This window comes from Psammomys obesus, unplaced genomic scaffold (assembly GCF_907164565.1).
Source record: "Psammomys obesus unplaced genomic scaffold, mPsaObe1.curated_primary_1811, whole genome shotgun sequence".
NCBI lineage: Eukaryota > Metazoa > Chordata > Mammalia > Rodentia > Muridae > Psammomys > Psammomys obesus.
In genome coordinates this window covers 31,836,170-31,849,766 of record NW_026585895.1, presented here as the reverse complement: position 1 = coordinate 31,849,766, position 13,597 = coordinate 31,836,170, and the positions used below count along the sequence as shown (strand labels likewise).

Below are 13,597 nucleotides of genomic sequence, written 5' to 3'. Positions count from 1 at the left end.
AGAGGGATATAAAAGGACCCAAAGAATTCCCACAAGGGGACCAACAAAGCCAAAAATGCAGGGCCTGTGGGGGATAGCAGACACTGATGCATCAGCTAAAGACCATGAACAGAGAGTACACAGACCCCCTTGCTCAGATGTAGTTCATAGACAGCTCGGTCTCCATGTCAGTTCCCTAGTAAGGAAAGAAGACCCTAACATAAAGTCAGTTGCCTCCTCCTTGACCACTTTCCCCTGGTGGGTTGGCCTTGCCAGGCCACAGAGGAAGAGAACCAAGGAAGTCCTGATGGGACCTGACAGGCTAGGGTCAGCAGAATACTCCCCTTTCAGTGGATTAGGGGAGAGAGGAAAAGGGAGGGAGGATGGGACCAAGAGGAGATGAGGGAGGGGGCTACAACCAGGATACAAAGTGAGTAAACTGCAAAATAATAATAATAATAAAATAGTATTCAAGAAAGAGGGTCCAGAAAGGTCATTTCTCTTTCCAAGGTTTCAGAGGTGGTGGTGACACAGTTGGGATTCCAGAGCCAACACAGCCCACAACCACCAACCACACCCTGACTGAGTCTAGAGGTGCAGAGGGTTTTGATATAGCTAAAGCTGAGTTAGTACGACAGAAGCAGAAAAGGCACTTGGAGGGACCTCATCCCAGCTCCAAGCCTCACAGCTGCCATGTGAAGATAGTTAGAGGAGCAGCTGTGAGGCACAGCCATTGTTTAGAGCCCTTCTATCTGTAAGGCCGGGAAGCATAAAACAAGTACCAAGAAACATTCATCACTTGCCACAGGCTCCTGTAATTACACACAGATGAATGAGGCTCGGCCACCTCAGCGTTGCAACACTGGTTTTTGTTCTTTTGTGACAGTTTTATTCTGTAGCCAGCCCCCCTCAAGTGTTACATGACATGCATTCATTTTCAGTACCGATTTTGTATTGGGAATTTTATGACATTGCTTAACGGGAGCTGCCGGAGGTGTGACAATTACCAGAAGGGCTTGTGCAGTGGCTTTCCGGCTCTGTTTGTGCAGCATGGCACATATGTCCATGGCTTCTTTCCCTTCTTGGCAGTTCTCATTCCTTGTCACCCAGGAGCTGAGGCAGCTAGCAGAGCACTTGATGGCAGCCAGTGCCCGTGTCATCAGGCTCAATGCTTGTCGAAAGCCACCCTGATTGGATGACTATATCAGAATCCGAGGAGGATAGCACTTTTCTAAAAGAGGCCTTCAATGGCTTCTCATATTCACTCAATATTTTTATCTACGACTTCTATTATATTTTGGTTATGAGCCAAGCCTTTAACAGCTGAGCCATTTCTCCAGCCTTTTACCTACAGTTTCTCAAGCAATGTTTACCCACAATTTTACCTATGATTTCTGATGCTGTTGTTAATTATAAAATTATATGTATACTTTATGTCACTCGATCTTCAAAACAAATGTGTGACATAAATTGCTAGGGCCTCAGAGCGTTTGAAGTGCTTGCAGCTGGGCTATATAATTGTTGAAGCCGCAGAGGTAAGATTCAATTTCAGACCCAATGTTACGCTTACAGAACAGACTGTGGAAGCCCTCATGTCACCTTTCGTAATCAGTACATTTTACTTGTTATTCAAAATACTATAGCAACAAGTCTGAAATGGAATTAGATAAGATATCCATTGCTCACCCACTTTTACAACTACCAGACATACACACTTTGGGATACACCTGCATCGTCACAGTTTACATGCTTTAGTGCGCCACTAAATATAAAATCTTCATGGGATTGTTGGATCCAGCACATAGGCCTGAACAGAAATGAACTTTAGACTTCAAAATGAAAACAAAAAAATTAGCACAACAATGAATAAAAGAGGAAGTGATGTATGCCTTTAATCCCTGCACCAGGGAGGCAGAGGCAGTCAGATCCCTTTGACTTCAAGGACAGCCAAGGCTGTAGGGTTTAGACTACGTCTCAAAACCAAAAACAGGGTTCCTTTCATTTGGAACTTGGCCTTTTAACGCCTAGACATAAAGTTATGAAACTCCTGGTGCTTCCTGACTGCTAAATCTTTCCTCAGTATGGCAGCAAAAATCTTCACACCAGTGCATGGCTCTCCCACCTTTGTTAGCTACAAAGGGTCGGTGCCATGGGATTCATGGAATAAATAAGGGGAGACAGTCAGCAGCTCCTATCAGTCCTTGCCAAGGGATCTTGTATGAGCTGGTTAACTTTCAGAGTTTTGATTTGCCTGTGTGTGACATGACAATGCTAGCATCTAGAGTTCCTTCTAGCTTCCATAGCTCATGCATTTTCTTCCTGTCTTAGGGCTTAACTGCTATGAAGAGACACCATGACGATGGCAAGAAAAACACTTAACTGGGGCAGGCTTACAGTTTTAGAGGTTTAGTCCATTATCATCATGGTAGGAAGTATGGCAGTGTGCAGATAGACATGGCACAGGAGAAGGAGTTGAGAGTTTTGCATCTTTATCTACAGGCAGTAGGAGGCTCTACCACACTGGGCACAGCTTGAGCATATATGACCTCAAAGCCCACCCCCACAGTGACACACTTCCTCCAACAAGGACACACCTCCTAATAGTGCCACAACTGTGGGTCAAGCATGGAAACACATGAGTCTGTGGGAGCCATTTCTATTCAAACCACCACACTTTCTTTACTTTAGGGTAGGAGTAGGGTCTAGCAATAAGATACAGCAAGAGACTATTCGTCATAACCCAGTCAGAATTGCTGAAAGACACAGTACCCCACACACAGGCCTCAGAGCTACAAATCCTAAGAGTTTCCTGTCCCTGATTTCAAACCTGGAGCAACATTAGTCTAGTGTTCTTCTGGTTTACTTTTCTTGGTGTGTTATACCCCTAGAATGCAATGACTGAAAAATGTCTACGCCCCTTGTCCAAACAGGCATATTTTGGGGGCCCCAAGTATAATGCTTCCTTCCCATTTTCAAGAGTCAAGATTTAAAAACAGAACATGTGGCGATTTCTAAGTTACATTGCTTGGATTGGTCATTTTTACTCTAATAATGTCCCAGGCTGGTTACTGTCACACTCAGCACCTCCCATGCCCATTGCATTCTAGGCTTGTTTGGAAAGATGCTTGAAACGTGCCTGACAGTTCTACTAAACCTCAAACTCTGAGGCGTCAGGGACCTCTGCCTCCACCTTGTGCGGGACCCACTTCAGGCCTGACATTCAGCAGAAAATCGCATTCCCATATATTGGCCAGCTGTCTCCCTCACAGATTCACCAGAGAACTCCCCAAGCTTCAGACTCCACAATGTACTCTACTGGGAGAACATGGTGAGTTCATGAATCTCTCTTTACTCTGCCTCAAGGGACTGCTAAAGGTAGAGACAGAAGAACTGCCAACCACCTGCCTTGCTACAATGCCTTAGGGGAAGACTGTGTACGTAGCAGATGTTCGATAAAATATTTATCAAGCAAATACATAAACAAGCCTTTTCTTACTTGTAATTCCTGTGCCTCTTTCCAGATTACACATATAAGTTTAAAGAAGTCCTAATTTTCAATTCCATGGATTATTGAAATGATGTGAGAAACAAATAATTGTAATTGCAGTTAACTGAGTCCTTGGATGGGCCCTAAGTCTATTTGACTCATATCTTATAAACAGGTCAGATGTGGACACAAATACATGCTCTGGAAGCACGCTATGTGGGCATGCGGAAAGCCCGTTCCAAGCCAAGGCCTGAATCTGGAAGGGATCTTCTTCACGGCCTTCACACCACTGTCATCTTAATGTCTGACTTCCTTGTCTGGGACAGGGAGAAAATATAATCATCTGGCTTTAAGCCACCTGAGGGTACATTTAGTAACCAGAACACAGAATCTGGTATATTCCCAATGTTCCTTCCATGATCGCTTTTGAAAAAATGCCCCAGGTACAAAAATTGGAGGATGAATACTGAAGAACAATGGCAGGCCAGCCTTTCTGCTCAGTGGTGTTCCTGTGTGCTTGCTGTACTTTCTGAACTCCTGAGAGCCATTTTCCTGTGGCTGCTGGGCTGACTGAGTCCTTCGTCTGCTGCTGGCTCCTAAGATTGAGGCTACCAGGGTGTCAAGTTCACAGCCTGCAAATCCTAGCCAGCTTATATAAGAATTGTTGCTTGTTTTCAGGAGCATTTCACTTTCCTGGTGACTATAAATTTAGTTGTCAAATTAAAATACTACAAAAATATTTTCTGGTTGAAAAAAGTAAATTGGAGAGCTTTACAACAGTTATTTTTGCAAAGCCAATCCAAAATATCTGCTTATGAGCACTCCTATGCTTTTTTGATAGACAGGAGCCATTACAGATCTTGAGGAAAATAAATCCCTCACTCTGCCAAACTTTCCAGTATTGTCTCAGACCAAATCCTGCCATGAGGAGACATTTGTGGTTGTTCTTTAATAACTAACATGTCTGGTGTTCCATAGGTTGATAAAGCCCTACCAAACTTCTCTATAGCTTCTGTGTGACCTGAATTAACTTTAAAAAGCCCTGCCCAGGAAGATGTAGCAGGCCTCTACAGATAGGATTCTTGAACCCTAATGCCAGTGTCCTGGAAACCTCAAGGCTCTGACCCAGTGCAGCCTCCAGGTTTGAGCATCATATTTACAAATCACAGGCCATAGAAGCTGTTCAGTTGTTACACAATATTCATATAAGCTTAAAAGTCTTGCTAAAATGTGTTTTCATTCAACCTGTAGAAGTCTGTTTCTGAAATTCTCATGATTATTAGAGTGGCCGGTTTAAAAAACAAACAACAAACAAACAAAACAACAAAAACAAACAAACAAAAGAACGTTGGACATTAAATGTGCTGAACTTCTAGTATTGGTCTGACAAAAGCATTTGCAGCAGCCCTTTGTGTAAAACCAGCTGACTAACCTTGTGGTGACTTACCTGCTGATCAGAATGCCTGCCACACCCAGTTGGTAGCAGGCCCTTCTCCTACCTCTCCGTTCAGGTTCACAGCGTTCCACCCCCAACCGAACATTAAAATCACCTCGAGGGCTTTAAAGAAAGACTCCGGTGTCCACCTAGTAGCCCCAGAGAATCTGATTTAATGTGTCAGCAGTAAGGCCCAGACTTCAATGTATTTTTAAAAAGGCCTCGGGTAATTTTGAAGACCAGGGTAAGCAATTGCCTGTGTCTACGGAAGTACTTTATATTGCATCGCTGCCATGGTAACGATAGTTAGGAGGGCTCTACTAAAGAGCTTTCGTTTTTTTTTCTAGGCGCCATCCCTTCTTGTGCAGAAGCGGCACAGGAGTCCAGCAGGCACAGGGTTGGGCTTAAATCACTCTTAACCACACTGTCACACAAGAGAAGTTTTATTAGAAAGGAGTGTTTATTGCTTATCTTATTGCTATTAATTATGTTAGTTTATATATTGTGTTTCTTCCTAGTAATGTAACTCTCCCACCATCTTTAAACAAAGTTCTGTACATCACTGAGCCTTTCTTTTTACATCACTACATAAACATTCTGCTTAGACTGAATAGTGGTGGGACTTTTTTTCTCTGTCTCTTTTTATTCTTCCTTGATTGTCCTAAGCTATTTTCATGGTTTCTTTTCCCTTCTATTTTAGCTTCAGCAGCTCTGAACTGAATAAAACCTGCAACTTCCTAGCAACTGGAAGAGGTTATGGAAAGTTTCCACACCCATAGATAAGGGAAGGACTGACTGGCCAGGCATGAGTGTTGAGAAAATTTACAGGAGAATCTTAATTTCTCTTCCTTGCTCCACCTTAAGCAACCCCCATCTCTATAACCTCACTGGAAACTAGAAGATCAGTGACCACAAATCCTACAGCGTTATTCGTTAAACACTGCACTGATTTCTGAGCGACTGTTCAGACCATTTAGTGCTCTGTTCCAGTCTTAACTGTTTTCTCAACAGCATGAAAGAACAAAGAAAATTCCAGTCTCTCCACCACTATGCTCTAATCATAGTTCTTGACTTTGGCTGCACATTGAATCTCTAAGGAGATTTTACAAATGCCCCTGGTGCACAGTGTAGCTCATCAACTAAACCAATGTTGAGAGACAGAGAGGACCTAAGAATTTTGTACACACCCAGGCTGGATCCAAGCGCTCAAAAGGAGTGACGAAGGAAACACTTCTCATTCACCCAGCAGATCACTGTACACTGGTTACTGGGCTTTATTACACAGGAACCTCTCCATTGGGAGGTGGTCAGATTAGCAAATCAAAATGTAAATCCACTTAAATTTGGATTCAGCTAAACCACGTAAAATTTTTAGTATAAGGTTGTCCCGTTTAGCTTGTCTGAAACTCAGACTTCAATGACAACCTGTATTTTATCTACAAACCTCACCCAGATTGCTGAGCTCCACCCTAATGAGGTCATCACCCGAGGGCTGCTATAACTGAAGACACATTAGCTGATGCCACCTTCAGGTTTTAAAAACATTTTTAGCCCAGTTTTGGAAATATTGTTTGATAATCCCCATTTTTCCACTGGCGTAAGGTCTCTAGCGTGTGACAAGAATTAAGATCGAACATGTGTCAAATCGGAATTGAGGAATTGAGCAGATTTCTTCGTGAAGAATGAGTCCAGGAAGAAAAAGTTGGAATTTGTTTGCTGAGGTGTGTAATGAGTTCCCTTGAACATTCAGAGAGTAAACATTTCCGATGTTAATCTTGTTGTCATCTTAATTGGACAGAAGACTCGGAAGACTGGTAAGATATACCACAGGGAATGGTTATGAGCTATTTCTAAAGAGAATTAATCCAGTGAGGAAGACTCACATTTCATGTAAATGGAATCCTTCTGTAGTCTGGAGATAGAAAAGCAGCTATCACGAGCAAGGCTTTCTCTCTGCTTACAGGTTGTCACGATGTGAGCTGCTGGTCCCTGCCCTTCCTTCCCTGCCATGACAATCTCATTCTTCTGAAATCATGAACCAAAAATAAAATGACATTTCCTTAAGTTGGTTTTTCATGTATTTTGTCACACAAACAAGACAGGCAGATTAATATAAGAACCTTTTTCTGTTACATTCTGATGTGAGTGAAAAGTTGAAACCGCTAAGACCCTGATCACGGCTGCTCACAATAAGGATGACGGATGACATCAACTACCAATGGAATTACCACAAAGAGATACTAACCCTACCTAGCAAAGATAAAGAATTCACCTAGGAACAGGGTTAGTGAAAAACAAATGAGGTTATGAATATTACCAAGAGCCTAGAATGGTACGAAGCTCTGTGCTAAGTGATAGATAGAGTGAAACTACAAGTCCAATGAGATCCTGCACTGTAGCAGAATTTCTCCATTTCTGGACCCAGCCTCCCTTTTCTTTCTTCAAATAACATAAATATATACTAGAAATACCAAAATCCTTGGCTTATGTATTACATGTTTATTTATTAATTTATTTAAAGTTAACAATAATACTCTAGTTTATAGCTTATTGTGGTAACGTTTTTAATGAGAAGAACTATTTTATTTGGAACAATGAAGGTAAGGGCATGATTTTGATTTTTTTTTTTTTTAAATCAGCTAACTTAATAAAAGACAGCTGGAATTTCATATCTCCTTTTGTGTGCAGGTTGTTGAGCTGTTCTTCTTGTGAAAGTCTAGGAAGAAAATCTGGCCTCATCCTGGCGTGGTCATCAGAATATGAATGCTACTGTAGGGACATAGAGTGTGGCCATGAGGTAAGAGAAACCTGGAAGGAGGCCATGATCAAGCCTGCTGGATTAAATATTTTCCTAAGAGATTCTAAGGATCATGTCAGCAACTGAGGATTCTCCATCCAGACACAATGGTCCCCCAATGGGCTGAGCCTGAAGGCATCACTGAGAGCAACTGGGATGAGATAGTGGATCGTTTTGATGACATGAATTTCTCAGAATCCCTCCTCCATGGTATTTATGGTTTTGAAAAGCCCTCTGCCATCCAGCAGTGAGCCATTCTTCCTTGTACCAAGGGTCATGATGTGATTGCTCAAGCCTAGCTGCGAACTGGGAAAATAGCCCCGTTTTCCATACATACCTATTCTGCAGCAGATTGACTTAGATCTAAAGGCTGCTCAGGCTTTGGCTCTGGTACCTACTTGTGAATTGGCTCAGCAGATACAAAAGGTGGTTATGGCATTAGGAGACTACATGGGTGCCTCTTGTCATGCCTGTATTGGGGAACGAATGTGCATGCTGAGGTGCAGAAGCTGCAAATGGAAGCTCCCCATATCATTGTAGGCATCCCTGGGCGGGTGTTTGATATGCTTAGCCAAATACATCCCCCAAATACATCAAGATATTTGTACTAGATGAAGCAGATGAAATATTAAGCCATGAGTTCAAGGACCAGATCTATGATATATTCCAAAGGCTTAACAGTAGCACACAGGTAGTTTTGTTGTCTCTTACAATGTCTTCTGATGCCCTTGAGGTGATCAAGAAGTTCATGAGAGACCCCATTTGGATTCTTGTCAAGAAGGAAAAGTTGACCCTGGAGGGTAGGGTATCTGCCAATTCTACATCAATGTGGAAAGAGAGGAGTGGAATCTTGACACATTGTGTGACTTGTATGAAACACTATCACCCAGGCAGGAATCTTTATTAATTCGAGAAGGAAGGTGGATTGGCTCACTGAGAAGGTGCGTGCCTGGGATTTCACTGTTTCTGCCATGCATGTAGATATGGACCAAAAGGGAAGAGATGTGCTCATGAAGGAATTTCGGTCTGGTTTGAGCAGAGTATTAATTACCACTAACCTGTTGGCCAGAGGCATAGATGTGTAGCCGGTCTCCTTAGTCATCAGGTATGACCTTCCCACCAACAGGGAAGACGACATCCACAGAATTGGTCGAGGTGGTCGGTTTGGCTGTAAGGGTGTGGCTATTAACATGGTGACAGAAGAAGACAAGAGGACTCTTCTAGACATTGAGACTTTCTACAACACCCCTATTAAAGATATGCCCCTCAATGTTGCTGATCTCATTTGAGGGGCTGTCCTGCTACCTGGCCCTAGCCACAGCTCAGTCCTGGGGGGCTTGAGGAACAGCTGGAGTGAGGAGAGAAAGAAGCCAAGGGATGGAAATCTTCATATTTTATTGTTGTTGCTTTTTTGGCTTCGTTTTCTCTCTCTTTGAATAAATGTCACTTCTTTAAGTAAACTATTTTGCCACAAATGCATACACAAACAGAATATTTTTCTCAATTATTTATTTTTTTCACTTTATATCTTCGGAGCCCCTCCCAGTCCCACCCTCTCTCCTTCCCCTCTCCTTCTCCCCCTCTTCTTTTTCTCAGAAAAGGGGAGCTCCCTTTCCCATCCACCTCAGCTCATCAAATTCCCTCAGGACTGAGTATATTCTCTTCCCCTGTGTCCTGTAGTCTTAACACATGACATTCACTTATAGTCACATTCTTTGTTAATCACAGAAGCATAAAATTGTATTTTATACAGTCCTGCAAATTTTTCTTTTTGTTTTTCTCTAAATCTTGAACAATCAGATTTTATACTGTAGCTAATAAGGGTAAGCAATGATTCTTTTTTTTTCTTTCTTTCTTTTTTTTTTTTTTTTACTTTTCACTTATTCTTAAATTCATTGTATTTATGTTAATCTGGGGTCTCTCTTACATAAAGGGCTACTATAGTTAACCAGGAATATATACTCCATGACTCCAGCTACCCAGATCACATGACCTGTGAGACCACTGAGCAAGAGAGAATATCACAGTTGTTTCTGCATTCTCAGACACCTTAGACAGCACCTCTGACATGCCACAGCACCTCTGACATGCCACACCATCCACTATGGAACTGAGGGAGGGTGCCAGGATCAAACACCGTGTTAGTTTATTAGACAGGTTAATTTTCTATTGCCCTTCCATATTAAAAGTTAGCATTTTCTTCCTATCCCATGTGTAAGGTCTGGGCCACAGCCTGAGGGCAGATAACTGAATAGGTCATGGGTCTGGAATACCTCAGTGCAATAAGATCCTCATTAGGAGCACTCAGACAATGCTGTAGCTAAGAAAAGGTATGTAGCTGTTTCAAGGAAGGATAAGCATGTGTCCGTGTTAAGGGTTGACTTACTTTCATTTTCTGTGGCTGACAAAGCACGTCAGTGGCACATGCGCACTCTCTGATGTGGGAGTCGTCCTTAGAACGTGACCACTGCCTTTGGCCAGCCACGTGTAGAAATGAGCAGGGAAGGTAGCTGGCTACTCATGGCACTGGTGCTCTCTGATTTCTAGCATGTGTTACATCTCTTCCGATTTTTAAGTGATTGAGCTATTAAAATATGAACTTGCCCTCTGAGCCGTGACCAGTGTGTTGCCATCTACAGGCTCTTATCATTTTGATAAGATTACTCAGGCATGACGTGTGAACCAGATACAGCCTGGCCAGTGCTCAAAAGAGAATCTGATACAATTTGTGAGATAAAAGAGAGTTAAGCAATCAATTATGAGAACACAGGCACAAAGATGCATGGTTTTGCTAGGAAGTAGAAATATTTATTTCTGAGCTGCATTTAACGAAACAGTCTATTGTCCATTTACCATGTTTCACAATGTATCACCCCTAAGAAAAGCTAAAGCAGTAGTACGCACAGCCTTACTGTGCAATGCTTTATAGCTTACCACGTAATATTGAAAACCCTAAACACTTACATTTCCATGATTGCCAGGCAGCTGGTGAATTTCAGTTGGAGCCCACAGCTAATTCTCTTGGTCTTAAGAGTCTCAACACTTCAGATCTGATTCCATTTAAGCAGGGGCCCACTAGGGGCACAGGGCTGAAGCCCCAAAGAGAATAGGATTCAGATGCGCGCAGGATCCATTTCATTTTCCTGGTCTCTGACACTCACTTAGCAACAATCAATGAGGAGATGATAACATTATTGACCATAGTGATGGCGCTGTTGATCACAGAAGTCATCCTGAGCTCTGGTGGTCTCTGGAAAGGGGTCCTGACAAGAATGACAAGAATGATTTTCAAGACAGGACAAGTCTGAAGCTTCACTCTCTTGGAGTGAAGAAGAATGCAGGCTGGAATGCTGAGGAGCTGGTGAGTGAATCTTAGACTCGGAAAGTATCTTTTTTTAAACTCATTTTTTATGTGGAGACAGGTGAGGCTTGGCTAGCCTGACACCTCCCACCACATCCATCCTCATGAGACAGCACCCAATGGCAGGTGGGACCTGCCAATGCTGGATGTCATGCCCAGGAACAGCCCTACAACAGCCCTGCCTTTGGTGTGATCATTGTCTGAGTTGGTACAGCTTCAGCTGAAATGAAAACTCAACTCTCCCACATGCCCTGCAGTCAGACCATTTCACCCTTACATGGAAACTCAGGCAAGGCCATAAATGTATTTTTTTTCTTTTTTTCTTTATTTTAATCAAATCATAGTATATTTTCCTCTGAGAAAATAAACTAGTTCTTCAATAAGAAATTAAAATGTAACCCAATATGTAAAAAACAAACAAATCAAATCAAATATTTTTCCAACTTGAGGTCAGCTTCAGGCAGCACTTGCTGTGCTGTCTTTCTAACAGCTTGTCTGTCTTGCCACTTCTCCCTTGTCTGGTCCTATTTCTTGCTAGTCAATTTCTGACTTTGCCATGAGAGCAGAGGGTAGCACAGAGGTAGAAAAGGATTCATTTGATCTGGTGCCAAAGACTCCTGAGAGCTGCCATCTGCTTACAGTGAACTCTGTAAAAGGCACACGGGCTCTTGGGATTTCCTTATACCTGCACCCTCATCACCTGGGTTGTAATAATAGGATCTGGAAGTCTTCTGGCTGTCATGGATTTGAAAGAAGTTATCAAGGAAGGGGACATGGACACACACACACACACACACACACACACACACACTCGCATGTACCAGCTCACTGAGTAAAATTTACATAATCTCGCTCACACTCGGGCATTTGCTACTCCACACAAGCTTGCAGCTCTGCTTCTCCTTCCCATGGATCTCTAGAGCCTTCTTGCATCTCTTCAACTTCAGGAAATGTCTAGCAACTAACTGAAAACTGAATCTGAAGAAGAAGTCTCCTGCTAGGCTTGGGAGGAGATGGTAGCAGGGGTGAGGCCTGGTGCCTGGGTAGTTCTTCCTCGACAGTAGAAGTAGAGTGGGAGTCACTCGTGTGACAATGATTTGCTAATAGTCACATCTAAAAGAAGCAGATAAACATGTTGTTGATAACAGGTTTTATCTAATGTAACCAGGACAGTGTCATTATAATGTCTTGTCAATATACAACATGCTTAATGAAACACAGAATTTTTCCTTCTTTCCTTTATTCCAGTGCTCTGAACTTTAGCGCATATTTCAATTTTACAATTAAAGTGGGTCTGAGCCAACGTCAGCCAAATATAGCTAATGGCCCATAGGACAATGAAGATCTACTGAAAAATCTACTCTGTATTAGGAAAAACTACCTTACTCATGCCAGGTGTGGAGGTGCACATCATTAATCTCAGCATTCATGAACCAAAGGAAGGCGGACACCTATGAGTTTGAGACCAGCCTGGTCTATGAAGCAAGTTCCAGGACAGCCAGGAAATATATAGTGAGACCCTGCCTCAAGAATAATTTATACAATGTCAAACTATTTGATCTACAGTCTAGAACTGAGTAATTTTTAATATAGTTACAGAATTGTAGAATGATTGCCTTAGTTGAATTTAAACACTCTATCATCAGCCCAGATTGCTCCTTATATACCACTCTCAATTCCTAACCTACTTTCTGTATCTGTAGACTTACCTCTTAGGATGTTAAAATTATACAGGATATGAATGTTTTCCCCTTCCTTCCTGTGTGGTTTTTGAAGTTTATAGGTTATACAGCATGCCTCAGTGTTTTTTGTTTTTGTTTCATTGCTAAGTAATGAAACTGTATTGATATTACACCGTTCCATTCCCTGGTGAATGGACATTATATAACTTTGAGGCTATTGTGAAGAGTGTTATTAGGACCACTTGCATACAAATCTCTATGTGGATATGTGCTTTCCTTTGCATAGTCATTAGTGAATTGATGTGACATGTTAAATGTATGGTTTAATGTATGAAGAAACCGCCAGATAATTTTACAGAATAGTTGGATCATTTTTTGCCATTTTCTGATGCCTTTTAATATGCCCCGACCTTATAAAGATCCCAAGCCAGAGAACTGGTTGTTTACAATTTCCTGTGTATTTGACATCCAAGTGCTATCCCATTATCATGGCAAGAAAGAACAAGCCTGGAAGGCCCCCATTTTAGCATCCTTTTACAGCATAGAAATAGATTCTTATCAACAGCCCCTCTTTAGCAAAATTAAAAACTCCTTTACTATGCTCTTGGTGATTCCTCAAAATGAAGTACAAGACAGGGGTTGAAAGTACTGGAAAGTAGGTCTATCTGAACAGCATTCCTACCATGTAGCTATGCAAAGATAGATAGATAGATAGATAGATAGATAGATAGATAGATAGATAGATAGATGACTAAATAAATAAATTAATAAATAAAAATTGATTACTAAAAGCTGCACTTAGGCAAATAATCTTCAATTTCTGTATAGTCAAGCAAGACATCCTAAAAACTCCCTG

The 13,597-nt window shown here is 41.9% G+C and overlaps 1 pseudogene; it reads left to right on the top strand.

The window, feature by feature from the left end:
* Positions 1-7,801: 7,801 nt before the first annotated feature.
* On the top strand, positions 7,802-8,987 carry LOC129671621 (eukaryotic initiation factor 4A-I-like; annotated as a pseudogene).
* The last annotated feature ends 4,610 nt before the right edge of the window (positions 8,988-13,597 follow it).